Here is a 15,480-nt window from a genome sequence, read left to right as displayed (position 1 = left end):
AATCTAAAATCAGGTGAGAAATAGGGAAAATTTTTTAAAGACCATAAATTATTTCTTTTTCTGTTTTATGAAAAACTTAAAATTACAATTATTGTTTCCACTTCCCTGGTGTAGAAAAGTAGCTCAGGGAATTTGAGAATTTTTTAATATGTCTGTAGTCAGCCATTCCTATTATTTAATGTACATTTTTGTTTGTATTGTTACAAAATGTGTATTTTAAATGTGCACATTTAAAGTTTAAGTAAATGGTACTTCATTATATATTACCTTCTCTTTCTTACTTTTACTACCCAGGATTATGTTTATGTGTACATCTGATCCATTGCTTCTAAATGATGCACAGTACTCCAGGGGGTATTTCTACCATAATTTTACTCTAGCAATAATGAACTCCCTGATTTCTCCAACTCTCTGCCATCAAAAACAATGTATCCCATCTTAAGAACATATGTGATAATTCTTTTAGGAGTGTATACTCAGGAATGGAATTGATGAGTCTTTGGAATACATCATTTATGATTACTTAAGCCATAGACACAAATTACTTCTTAAAGTTTTGTCAAGGATCTGCTGCTATAAAACCCTATCTTTTTTGATTGGGGAAGGGGTAGGTAAGGTAAGCAACCTTTGAGTTGCATTTCAGTTTTATCAATAATTAATTGCTCATTCATGTTTTCTATTTCTTTTGGAGTTGTTTGCCTCCTTGCATCACTATATCATGCATTAATTTTCATCTACTCTCCCCATGACAGGCAGCCATTAATGTATTTGTTTTCCTGATTGTTTGGATGTGTTTGCACAGAAGAAATAGTCCTGTTTTGTGCTTATTTTTGGTTACCTGAATGAATTTTATCTCCTTTTTTTTACATTTTTCCTTAAGCATTTACATTTAATATCTATGTGTACATTTAATGTGTTACTTCTTTTAAAAAAATTTTTATTGGAGTATAGTTGATTTACAATGTTTTGTTAGTTTCAGGTGTACAGCAAAGTGAATCAGTTATTCATATACATATATCCACACTTTTTAAAAAATTCTTTTTCCATATAAGCCATTACAGATTATTAAGTAGAGTTCCCTGTGCTATACAGTAGGTTTTTATGTTACCTATTTTATATATAGTAGTGTATATATGTCAGTCCCAATCTCTCAATTTATCCCCCCCCACTATCCCCTGGTAACCATAAGTTTGTTTTCTACACCCATGACTCTAATTCTGTTTTGTAAATAAGTTCATTTGTACCTTTTTTTTAGATTCCTCATATACACGATATCATATGATATTTGTCTTTCTGAGTCTGACTTACTTCACTCAGTATGACAATCTCTAGGTCCATCCGTGTTGCTGCTAATGGCATTATTTCATTCTTTTTTATGGCGGAGTACTATTCCATTGTATATATATGTACCACACCTTCTTTATCCATTCCTCTGTTAATGAACATTTAGGTTGCTTCCATGTCCTGGCAATTGTAAATAGTGCTGCAATGAACATTAGTGTGAAAATTATGCTTTTCAAATTATGGTTTTCTCCAGGCATATGCCCAGGAGTGGGATTGCTGGGTCATATGGTAGTTCTATTTTTAGTTTTTTAAGTAACCTCCATACTGTTCTCCATAGTGACTGTATCAATTTACATTCCCACCAACAGGGCAGAAGGGTTTCCTTTTCTCCACACCCTCTCCAGCATTTATTATTTGTAGACATTTTGATGATGGCCATTCTGACTGGTGTGAGGTGATACCTTGTAGTTTTGATTTGCGCTTCTCTAATAGTGATGTTGAGCATTTCTTCATGTACTTTTTGGCCATCTGTAAGTCTTCTTTGGAGAAAAGTCTATTTAGATCTTCTGCCCATTTTCTGATTGGGTTATTTGGTTTTATTTTGATATTCAGCTGCATGACTCGTTTGTATATTTTGGAGATTAATCCCTTTTTGGTTGCTTCATTTGCAAATATTTTCTCCCATTCTGTTACTTCTAAATGAGGTATAATATTTTATGGAAGGCATTCATTCCACTTTACCTGTTGACTCAATAGTGGACATTCATTTGCATCAAACTCCCTAGCACCATAGGTAACATGGCAAAGGATATACTATTACAAGTCTGTTTATGAGCCTATGTGAGAATTTCTTAGTGTTATATACCCAGAAGTGTAATTGCTGAGTCCTAAGGTGTATATGCATATACATATGTACACACACATATGATTAAATAATACTAGATTATTTTCTAAAATATCTCCAACAGTGTACTCTCCCACTAGCAGTAATTGACCATTTCTATGTTCACACATCTCTGTGAATATTTGAATATATCTAGCTTTCTACATTTTTAGTCTAATAGCTATTAAGTAATACATCAATGTTCTAATTGGCATTTCTTTGATTATTAATAACTTTGAACTTTTACATAGCATGCTTGTTAGCCTTTTTGGAATTCATCCTCCCAATGTTCATAGCCTTTGCATATTTAACTATGTATATTCCTGTCTTTTTATTGTTGAATTTAAGAGAATCGCATATATTCTAGATGTGAACCCCTTGGTACTTTTAAATATTACAAATAAGTTCTTCTATCATCTCTCTATTAACTTTGTTCATAGTATCCTTCATTGAACAGAAATCAAATGATCAGATTCATAATTTGGCTCTATTGTACATGCTTTTGAATTGTTGTAAGAAGACCTTCCCCAGACCTAGAAAACAAAAATATTTTCTTACATTTAATATGAGTAAATTTACATTTTTCATTTTCACATGTAGATCTTCAATGAACCTATAGTTATCTTTTTAAGAATATTTAGAGATATGGCTTAATTTTCTACTTATAATGAGATACATTCCTCACATAATCTCCTAAACTACTCATTTTTTCTCTTTTGATTGTGGTGTTATTTTGTCATATATTATGTCATGTTCATTTTCCTATGCACATATGAATCTATTTATCTCTGACTTCCTTAATCTGTTCCATTGAAGTATTGGTTTAATATGTGTTCTTACACCGATACTACTCTGTTTATTGCAATGATTCTGTAGTCTATTTTAATATATCAGAAGGCAAGAATTCTTTAATTTCTCATTTTAAAATTGACTTGGCTGCTTATAAATTGTTACTGTTATTAAAACACAACTGCAATTTTTATGGGGACTGTACTTTACAGAATAATTTAGTGAAAATTGATATTTTTAATATTGAATCATCTCATTGAAGAGCATTGTATGCTTTTCCCTTTATTTAGATTATTTCAGGCCTTGTATAGCCTAATCTAATTCCTAGATATTTTATAAATTGTTATTTGCTAATATGAATTATATCTTACATTTAATTATATTTATTAATTCATTAGTACTGGTAAAGATAAATGCTATTAATTTTTATAGGTTGTTCTTTTGCCTGTCAAACTGATTTTTTATTTCTAATAGTTTGTATATTGATTCTATTGGTGATTCTGTTTAGATGATCACAGCACCTGTAAACAATGACAGTTTACTCTCTTCCCTCCTGTATTGGTTTTTTACTTGCTGAATAACAAATCTGTACAAATTGAGTAGCTCAAGAAAGCACTCATTTATTATCTCAAAGTTTTGTGTATTAAAAGTTCTGGCATGGCCTAACTGGTTTTGCTGCTTCAGGTTTCACAAGACTGAAATCAAGATGTTGATTAGGGTTGCAGTCTCATCTGAGGCCCATGGTCCTCCTCCTAGTTCATGTGGATGTTGGCAGAATTCATTTTCTTATTGCTGTAGAGCTCTTGGAAACTTGATTCTTTAAAGCCAGGAGGAGAGTCTCTGACCTCTAGACTTTTTGTTGAAGGGATTAATTGATTTGATCAGGACCACTCAGGATAATCTCCTTTTGATTAATTCAAAATCAACTGATATGGGACGTTAATCACATCTCAGAATGACTTCAACTTTGTCATAGAGAGTAACCTAATCACTGGAGGGATATCCATTACATTCATGGGTCCCTGCCCACACTCAAAAGGAGAGGATGATATAGGGCATAGGTCATTCAGAATCATTTTAGTTCTCTGCCTACCATCTTCCCAATCTTTAAATATTTCATACCTTTTTTCTTATTATTTTGGCTGGGACCTCCACTACTATATTAAATACTAATGGTGATGATATGGATCCTTTCCCCAATCCTAAAATAAATTAAAATATTTCCATCAAATAAAATTTGTTCAAAACCACAGTGAGATATCATATCACTACTGTGTTCATTTCACAATATACACATATATCAAATCATCATGTTGTACACCTGAGACTAAAATAATGTTATTTGTCAATTAAATCCCAGTTTTTAAAAGTTACAGGATTTTGTTAAATAATGCTTACCAAGTTAGGTACAGTTTTTCTATTCCAAGTTTGCTAAAAGTTATTATCATAAATTGATGTTAAAATTTAAGGGCTTTGGGCTTCCCTGGTGGCACAGTGATTGGGAGTCCGCCTGCCGATGCGGGGGACGCAGGTTCATGCCCCGGTCTGGGAGGATCCCGCATGCCATGGCTGCTGAGCTTGCGCATCCGGAGCCTGTGCTCCACAACGGGGGAGGCCCACGTACAGAAAAAATATATATATATTAAGGGCTTTTTCTGCATCAATCAAGGTAAACTTGTAGTTTTTCCTTTAGTGTAATGGTGGTTCAAATTATATTGATAATATTTTCTGAAGTTTTCCTAAGTTAAATTCTTTTTGATTCTGATATCATTTCTTATGCATAGTTGAAATTAATTGCCTAGTGTTTTATTAGGATTCTTCAGTCTATATTCACAAGTGAAATAGACCTATATAGTTTTTCTGTTACATTACTCTCCCTTTGTTTTGAAATCAGAAATACATTAGTATCATAAAATGAGGTGGACTTTGCTACGTTTCCAGAGCAACTTATATAAAACATAGTCTAACTCATTCTTGGCATTTTGGTAGAATTTACATGAAGAACCACTGGGTAAACAATTTTTGTGAGGAAGCAGATCTTTGATCAGCAGTTCATGTTTGGAATACATTTTTCAAGTTCTCTAGATATTCTTAGGCCAATTTAGACATTTTTCATTTAATGTAAGTTTTCAAATTAATTTATATTTAATCATTCATGATAGCATTTTATCATTTTTTTAGTTCTCATGTTTATATTTATTACCATTTTTGTTTCTATATTTTCTTTGCATGGATTTTCTTCTTTTGTTCTTAATCATTCTTAACATTGTTCTATCTTAATATTTTCCAAAAAATCAAGTTTATTAAGCTTCTCTATTCCTTTTTTATTGATTTCTGCCTATATCTTTCTTATTTCTTTACTTTGTGTTTAATTTGCTTTGCTCTGTAGCACCTTTTACATATTAATACTTCACTTACTGATTTTCAAATTTTTTTCAGCCTGATATGTACATTTGAAGCTAAAAATTTCCCTCTTAGTACTGAATTTGTCATTAAGCCCATTTTTTCCCAAATGTTTTTATTGTTGTAAAATACACATAACATAAAGTTTACTATCTTAACCATTTCTAAATGTACAGCTCAGTCATATTAAGTATATTCATATTTTTATATACCCCAAATTTTGGGATATAATATTTTTATTATCACTCAGTTCTAAGCATTTCTGTTTCCTTGGTAATGTTATTAATTTTCTCCAAATGTGGAATAATACACTTTTCATATTTAAATTAAGTTTGCTGGATTATGCCCAAATACTGTATTGAATCCTTTGGAATTTTTTTTTTTTTTTTTTTTTTGCGTTACGTGGGCCTCTCACTGTTGTGGCCTTTCCTGCTGCGGAGCACAGGCTCTGGACACGCAGGCTCAGCAGCCATGGCTCACGGGCCCAGTGGCTCCGCAGCATGTGGTATCTTCCTGGACTGGGGCACAAACCCGTGTCCCCTGCATCAGCAGGCGGACTCTCAACCACTGCGCCACCAGGGGAGCCCTATGGAAGCTTTTCTGTGGCCTGATATATGGTCTAATTTGGAAATGTCCCACATATACCAGAAAAAAATATTCTTTTTCTGATGGGTTACAAAGCTCATTATGTGCATTTTATTACCTAGGATTTACCAACTATTTAAGGTTTTCATGTCTCTCTTTATGTTTGTATGCTATATCATTTTCTGATAAGGGTATATTACAGTCTCAAACTTCAATTATTGTTATATCTATTTCTCAGTACTATTGTTTCAAAGTGGTCAAACTTTCAGGTAATGCTTTCTGGAAAACTTTTTTGTTTTTTACTTTTTATCTTGAACTTGTAAACTTAAAGAAAAATTGCAAAAATAGTAGAGTTCCCATATAATCCTTTACCCAACTTTCCTTAATGTAGTATGTTACATAATCATAGTGTAATTATCAAAATCAGAAAATTAACATTGTTTCAAAATGATTTATTATAGTACAGACTTCAGATTTCCTAAATTTTTCCACTAAAGTACATTTTCTGTTCTATGATCCTGCCCAGAATCCCATATTGAATTTATTTGCTGTTTCTGCTTTGTCTGCTCTAACCTGTGACAGTTTATCAATCTTTCTTTTTCTTACATGGCCTCAACACTTTTGAGGAGTACTGAGCCAGTTATTTTGGAGAATTATCTCTTAATTTTAGTTGTTCTGAAGTTTTCTCATAATTAGACTAAGATTATGTTTTTTTTTCAAACATATAGCTGAAATGATGTTGACTTTCTCAGTGCCTCATATTAAGCAATTCATGATGTCAATAGGCTTATGACTACTGATATCTAACTTGATTTCTTGGTTTAATTAGTTCTTGATGGGTTTCTCTAGTGTAAAGTTACTATTTTCCCTTTTGTAATTAACAAAATCTGGAGGAGATACATTGAGACTACAAAAACATCCTGTTTCTCCTCAACTTTTTCCCACTAGTTTTCACATCCATTTATGAATATTGTCTGCAAAAATTACTACTGCAGTGTATGACTAATGATAATCTTTTTCCTTCTATACTTGTTAATTGAAACTTTTCTGCAAGATAGAATTATCCCTCTAGTCCACTTATTTATTTATCCTGTTATTTATTTATATTAGTATCAATTCGTAAGTATTTTATTCTACTGGTTAAAATTCAACACTACCTTTATTTATTTTCTTGCTCAGTTTGTTTCAGCTTTGATCTTTAGGATTTCTGTGGGTCTTTTTGACAAAACCCCATCTTTTGGAGCACTCTTTAACTTTCTGGCACTATAAGATATTCCAAGGTCGATATGGTTTTCCTTTCCCCAGCCCTAGAATTAGCATCTCTAAGGAGAAAATTTTATTTTCTTGCATAAACACAATGGGATTTCTGAATTGCTAACCCATAGCCCTGTGAGAAACACACTTACTAACTAGATTCCAGCATTCATGTACATTCTTTTGTCTTTAGCCTCACAGTATCTGGTCAAGATACTGTTTTCCAGAGTTACTTAGATAAGTTCTTTTCTTCCCCACACACTTCAGTGTTGTTAACTTATTTACTTTTTTTTTTAATGTGTGGTATGCGGGCCTCTCACTGTTGTGGCCTCTCCCCTTGCAGAGCACAGGCTCTGGATGCGCAGGCTCAGCAGCCATGACTCACGGGCCCAGCTGCTCCGTGGCATGTGGGATCTTCCCAGACTGGGGCACGAACCCGTGTCCCCTGCATCAGCAGGCGGACTCTCAACCACTGTGCCACCAGGGAAGCCCAACTTATTTACTTTTAATAGAGGTAGATTCTTTTTTTACTGTTTATATTCCATTTTGTTTTTGTCTCACATACTAGTTGGTTTTAACTATTTTTTTAGTATTAAAAGGTTATGTGAAACATTAATATAATTATAAGATTGCAAGATATAAAACAGTTATACACAGAGGAGTGTCATACCCTCCACATGCTTTCTACTCTGTTGCCTTCCTCCTCTTATTTCTATCTTTCACCCTTTCCCATTCAAGCCTAATATGTAACCCATCTCTTTAATGTCTTTGGAAAACTCTTTCTGTGTTTATATTTTTACAAATGTACAGATACATGTGCATTTTATTATATACATTTTTTCTTATTTGAAGGGTAATACTTTCCTCATGATTAGATGAGAACTATGGACTTTTGGAAGGGATATCACAGAGGTGAAGTTACCTCTTCATCACATTGTGTTAGGGAAAACATGATATCAACATTATTTAGCACTGGTGAGGTGATATTAACCTCGATCATTTGGTTAAGTACATCTGTCAGGTTTCTTTACTCTAAAATTACTATGTATTCCCCCTTACATACTCTACTTTAAATAAACTTTATATTTTATAGGAGTTTTAGATTTACAGCAAAATTATGAAAATAGTATATAGTTCCTATAAACTCCATGCCCAGGTTCCTCTGTTATTATATCTTTCAGTAGTATGATGTTTCTATCACAGCTAATGAGGCAATATTGATTAATTATTATTAAAATAAGTCCATACTTTATGTGGATTTTCTTAGTTTTTAGTTAATGCCCTTTCTGTATTCCAGGATCACATCCAGAATACCACATTACATTTTGTTTTTATGTCTCCTTAAGCTCCTCTTGACTGTGATAGTTTGCCAAACTTTCCTCCTTTTTCGTGATCTTGACTGTTTTGAGGAGTACTGGTCAGGAATTTTGTACAAGGTCCCATAATTAGGATGTGCCTGATGTTTTTATCATGATGTTACTGGAGTTACGGGTTTTGGGAAGAAAGGCCATAAATATAAAATGCCATTCTCATCACATTATACCAATAGTACGTACTACATTATGAATTATAACTCTGATGTTAACTTCAGCCACCTAGCTGAATTAGTTTTTGCCATGTTTCTCCACTGGAAAGTTACTCTTTTTTCTCCTTTTTGGAAAGAAGTCATTATGTGCATTCTACGCTCAGGAGGGGCAGATTATGGTCCATCCCCAAGAGGGTGAAATAGCCACATAAATTATTTGGAATTCTTCTGCACAGGATATTTGTCTGTTCTCTTACATTAATTTATTTATTCATTCATTTATGTTACTATGGACTCATGGATATTTATACTTTGGGTTATAATCCAATAATGTTTTCTTAATTTTGTTGCTCAAATTATGCCAGATTTGGTCACTGTGATCTTTTTCGGTTGGTTCCTGTGTCCCTTTGGCATATCCCCATCAATGTATGTATGTGTGTGTGTGTGAGAGTGAGAGAACATTTCCTTACTTTCTGGCATTACAAGATGCTGCAGTCTCATGTTGCATATGTCCTATCCCAGCCCTACAATAAACCATTTTTCCAAAGAGCCTTGTTTCCTTTTATTGGAGAATGCTTTTTTGTGTGTGCTAGGTGTGCTCATTGCTATGAGTGTCATTGATTCTAAGTCCATTTAGCCGACAGAGCAAAGAAACATAAATTTTTATACCAACCCATGCATATACACATACCTATAGATACTTTCTATATGTAAGTGTCTGGATCTATATTAAAGCTAAGCATGAGTTCATAAGGGTATCTCTAACTTCATTCCACTATTTCTAGCCTTTGCCCCTTGCTGGTCTATAACCAACAGAGAGAAATCTGATCTTACCGTCTACAATCCATTTTCTCAATTGCTCAATTGCTGATGGATAGCAGTTTCAGAATTGTTAACCTGTTCCCCCGCATGAAACAACTTTATTAACTAGATTACAGTGCTTATATACAGTTTCTTTTGTCTTTAGTCTTACTGAATCCACTCATTTACTAAGTTACCTAGAATAGCACTTTCCCTCCACCCCCTTCAGTGAGGTTGTTCCATACATGTATAATAAAGTTAGATTCTTTTCTCAGTCTGTGTTCCATCTTGAGCTCTCCCAATGTCTTATATGATTTTTCAAATTTATATCTCAAAGATTAATTTTTTTCTGTAAGGTATTATGAGTTTTGAGAAGTGCATGGTGTCATGTATCAACAATTATAGCACCATACTAAATAGTTCATCTGCCCTAAAAAAAATCCCCTGTGATTCCCCTATTCAACCCTATCCACGCTGAACCCATGGCAACCACTGATCTGCATACTATCTCTAGAATTTTACCTTTCTAGAATGTCATATAAATGGAGTAATACAATATGTAGCCTTTTTAAGATTGGCTTCTTTTACTTAGTAATATACACTTAAGATTCATCCATGTGTTTGTGTAGCTTCATAGCTCGTTTATTTTTTATTGCTGAATAGTACTCCATTATATGGATGTAGCACAGTTTGTTCATTCATGTATTGAAGGATATCTTGGTTGCTTCTGATCTTTAGATATATTAAATAAAGTTGCTATGAAAATTCATGTGCAGGTTTTTGTGTGCACATAAATTTTCAAATGACTTGAAACCTAGAATCATCATTGCTGGATTATATAAGACTATGTTTAGCGTTGTAAGAAATTGCCAAATTGTCTTCCAAAGTGGCTATATCATTCCATTTTGCATTCCCAATAGCAAAGACTATTAACTGTTGCTCCATCTTAATTTTTTAATTTTTCCATATTTTAAAGTGCTTGTTTTAGTATATTTAATCTTTTGCAGTGTAGACTTATAGTTTTATTTTGCTTCTAGGGTGTTTTTCAAGGTTAGTTCACTCAGTTAATGAGCAAAGTTTCATTTCCTGATTTTGTAAATATCTCTCTATTGATATTACTGTCCTCTTGTTAATGTTTATGGCATTAAGGTGATTTATAAGATTCCTAGTTTGATATTGCCCTTTATTGTCAGTCTAGCAAAGTCCAGTTTCTTTACTGGTGTTTTATTTGTCTGCTTTTTTGTTTGTTTGTTTATTTTGATGGTAAGTGAAAGGTTGTGAATGCTGTGAATCTTTGATTTTAAGTTTATCTTGTATTTTTCAGGACATGAAAATTTCCCTTTATTCTTTTCCCTTTCATCATTCGATTACCATAGAATGATTCTTCCTTCCTTTTAGTCTTTATTCTAAGGGATTGCAAAACTGTCCCTTTAAATTTCATCTAGCTCTAAATTGACTCTGGCCCTTTAAATCAAGTTTATTTGGAAACGTTACCTATAGTTCAAACTCTGATTGGCCTGGATACTTTCCCACTGTATTTAAATTTAGAGTTGTTTTAAACTTTTGGTACATTCCAAATCACCCTTAGGTCCCTTTGTTAGCCTCAGTCCTCCTCACAGCCTTTTTTTTTTTTTTTTTTTTTGCGGTACGCGGGCCTCTCACTGCTGTGGTCTCTCCCATTGTGGAGCACAGGCTCTGGACACGCAGGCTCAGCGGCCATGGCTCACGGGCCCAGCCACTCCGCGGCATGTGGGATCTTCCCGGACAGGAGCATGAACCCGTGTCCCCTGCATCAGCAGGTGGACCCTCAACCACTGTGCCACCAGGGAAGCCCCTCACAGCCTTTTTTTTTGGGGGGGGCGGGTTGCGGGCCTCTCACTGCTGTGGCCTCTCCCGCTGCGGAGCACAGGCTCCAAACGCGCAGGCTCAGCGGCCATGGCTCACGGGCCCAGCCGCTCCACGGCATGAGGGATCTTCCCAGACCGGGGCACGAACCCGTGTCCCCTAGCATCGGCAGGCAGACTCTCAACCACTGCGCCACCAGGGAAGCCCCCTCACAGCCTTTTTAGTCTGCATTTGCTCCTCACAAAGTCCTGTAGCAGGGCAGAGGTGTGGAGCATGAGTGTGAGTGACTGTATGCTAAGTATTTTTGATTTTCCCTCTTTTTGCTCAAAGCCATTTTGCAGTTTCAGCATTCTTTGTCTTGAAGTAATGCTGAGGTATAATTTTGCTGTAAAATGTTTATAGTTCTGAAATTATTTCATGTAGTTTATAAGGGAAATTTGGGGAGTTGGTTACTATACCTTCTCTTAAGTTTCCTGGAAGTTCTAGCTTTCTCTCTTTTTTTAATGTCAGTTACAGAATACTGAATTTTCCAGAGATAATTATAAGATAAAGAGTGTAGCTTAGTAGTTATGAGTGGAAGCCTTGGACTCAAGCCTGAATTATAGTTTTACCTTTTCTTATGGGCAAATTATTGACTCTGTTTGAATCTATTTTACAATATTATTGTGAAGATTAAATAAGAAAACGATATAATAAGTGCCAAGTGTAAAGCATGCCACATGTGGACGTTTATTGAGTATCACAGACCAAACAAACAAAATAATAGTAATAATCAGACATGGCCATAAAAAGTAAAATCTGTCAAAACCAAGTTTCTTCTAGTAGATGCTTAATTGGAAAAATGTAGAATAGATTATTAAGATAAAATATTTATTATTATTTTTACCATTCTAGACTTTGGAATAAACATTTACAGTAAAATTGATCAAGAAAAAAATTTGGAACTTCTTATTTGATTAATGTTTGAGAATGAAATGCTATAATTTTTGCAAAATGCTCATTTACTAAATTCCTATAAATAGATAAAATTATTCCTACATTTTTCACCCTAAACATTTGAAATTATCATTATTTTACTCTATTAGTTTCTTTTTAAATTTTAACACTATATTTTAATAAAACTAATAGCAATGTAAACGCTTCCTGTCCCATGTTTCAATAAAATGTCATTTTCACCTTCATAATAATTCTGAACCGTCTTCTGCTTATGCATTTTTTTAACTTGAAATATAGTTGATGTATAATGTTATACTAGTTTCAGGTGTAGTAGCTACTGATTTGACAGTTGCATATATTATGAAATGATCACCACAATAAGTCTAGTAACCATGTCCCCATACAAAATGACTATGATATTACTATTTATTTTTATTTTTTATTTTTTGGGGTACGCGGGCCTCTCACTGTTGTGGCCTCTCCCGTCGTGGAGCACAGGCTCCAGATGCGCAGGCTCAGCGGACATGGCTGACGGGCCCAGCCGCTCCGCAGCATGTGGGATCCTTCCAGACCGGGGCATGAACCCGCGTCCCCTGCATCGGCAGGCGGACTGTCAACCACTGCACCACCAGGGAAACCCCAAAGTGACTAGGATATTATTGATCATATTGCTTATGCTGTCTATAACATGCCTGTGATTTATCCATTATATAACTAGAGAGTTAAAACTCCTAATCCCCTTAGTTTACTTCACCCACCCCCAACTCTTCCCCTCTGGCAACCAACCATTTTTTCTCTGCATTTATGAGTCAGTTTTCCTTTTGTGTTGTTTTTCTTTTTTAGATTCTACATATAAGTAGGATCATGTGCTATTTGTCTTTCTCTGACTTATTTTACTTAGTGTAATGCCCTCTAGATCCATTTATGTTTTCACAAATGATATTTCATTTTTTATGGCTGAGTAATATTTCATAATATATTTCCAGATATATATATATATATATATATATATACACACACACACACACACACACCTTACCTTCTTTATTCTTTTGTCTATCAATGGAAACTTAGGTTGCTTCCATTCCTTGGCTATTGAAAATAATAAATAATGCTGCAATAAACATTGAAGTACATATATCTTCTAAAACTAGTTTTTTGTTTCTTTGGATAAATACTCACAAGTGAAATTGCTAGGTCATATGGAAGTTCTATTTTTAATTTTTTGAGGAATCTCCATACTGTTTTCCATAGTATGTGTACCAATTTACAATCCCACCAACAGTGCCTGAGAGTTTCCCATTCTCCACATCTTTGTCAGCACTTATTATTTGTTTCTCTTTGATAATAGCCATTCTAACAATTGTGGGGTGGTATTTCACTGTAGTTTTGATTTGCATTTCCCTGATGATTAGTGATTTTGAGAATCTTTTCATGCATCTGTTGGCCAGCTGTATGTCTTTTTTGGAAAAATGTCTATTCAGATCCTCTGTCCATTTTTTAATTGGGTTGTTTGTTTTTGGGGTGTTGAGTTGTACGAATTCTTTTTATATATTTGATATTAACCTCTTATCAGATAAATTGTTCAAAAATATGTTCTTTCATTTGGTAGGCTGCCTTTTTATTTTTGAGAATTTCCTACACTGTGTAAAGGCTCTTTAGTTTGATGTAGTCATTTGTTTATTTTTGCTTTTGTTTCCCTTGCCTGAGGAGACATAACCAACAAATATTGCTAGGAGAGTTGTCAAATAGCTACTCCCTCTATGTTTCTCTAAGAGTTTTATCGTTTTAGGTCTTACATGTAAGTCTTTAATCAATTTTGATTTTATTCTTGTATATGGTGTGAGAAAGTAGTCCAGTTTGATTTTTTTTTTTGCACGTAGCTGTCCAGTTTTCACTACACCGTTTATTGAAGAGGCTGTCTTTTACCCCATTGTGTATTCTTGCCTCATTTGTCTTAAATTAATTGACCACGTAAGCTGTTTTATTTCTGGACTCTCTCTTCTGTTGCATTGATTTATTTGTTTGTTTTTGTACTGGTACCATTCTGTTTTAATTAATGTAGTCTTGTAGTGTAGTTTGAGATCAGGGAACGTGATACCTCTAGCTTTGTTATTTTTTCTCAAGATTGCATTGGCTATTTTGGGGTATTTTGTGTTTCCACACAAATTTTAGAATTACTTGTTCTAGTTCTATTAAAAATATCCAGGGTATTTTGATGAAGATTGCATTGAACCTCTAGGTTGTCCTTGGTATTATGGTCATATTAACAATATTAATTCCTCCAATCCATAAGCACTGTATACCTTTCCATTTGTTTCTGTCATCTTCAGTTTCTTTCATCTGTGTCATAGTTTTCTGAGTACAAGCCTTTTAACTCCTTGGTTAGACTTATTTCTATTTGTTGAGGCAACTGCAAGTAGGATTTTTTTCCTTAATTTCTCTTTCTAATAATTCATTGTTAGTATATAGAAAAAACAACAGATTTCTGTTTCTGTATATTAATTTTTTATCTTTTACTGAATTTACTTATTCTAAAGGTTTATCAGTGGTATCTAAGATTTTCTATATATAGTATCATCAGCTATATATAGTGTCATCAGCAAAGACTGGTGTTACTTCTTCCTTTCCAATTTGTATTGTTTTTAATTATCTTTCTTGTCTTATTGCTGTGGCTAGGACTTCCAATTTTATGTTGAAGAAAAATGGTGAGGTGGGTATCTTTTGATGAGAGTGGCAAGAGGACATGCTTTCAGTTTTTCAGTGTTGAGTATGATCTTGGCTGTAGATTTGTCATATATGGCCTGTATCATGTCAGGATATGTTCCCTCTACACCCACTTTGTTGGGAGCTTTTATCATAAATGGATATTGAATTTTGTGAAAAAGTGTTTCTGTATCTGTTAAGATGGTCATATTGTTTTTATTCTTTATTTTGTTAATGTGATGTCTCACATTGGTTGATTTTCAGATATTGAATCATCTTTGCAACACTGGGACAAATCCTCCTTGATCATAGTATATAATCCTTTAAATGTATTGTTGAATTCAGTTTGCTAATATTTTGTTGAGGAGTTTTGCATATATGTTCATCAGTAACATTGGTCTGTAATTTAGGTTTGTGTGTGTGTGTGTGTGTGTGTGTGTGTGTGTATGGTATCTTTGTCTGGTTTTGG

Source organism: Mesoplodon bidens (genome assembly GCF_964165515.1).
Source record: "Mesoplodon bidens genome assembly, chromosome: X".
NCBI lineage: Eukaryota > Metazoa > Chordata > Mammalia > Artiodactyla > Ziphiidae > Mesoplodon > Mesoplodon bidens.
Note: the sequence above shows the minus strand (reverse complement) of the source record.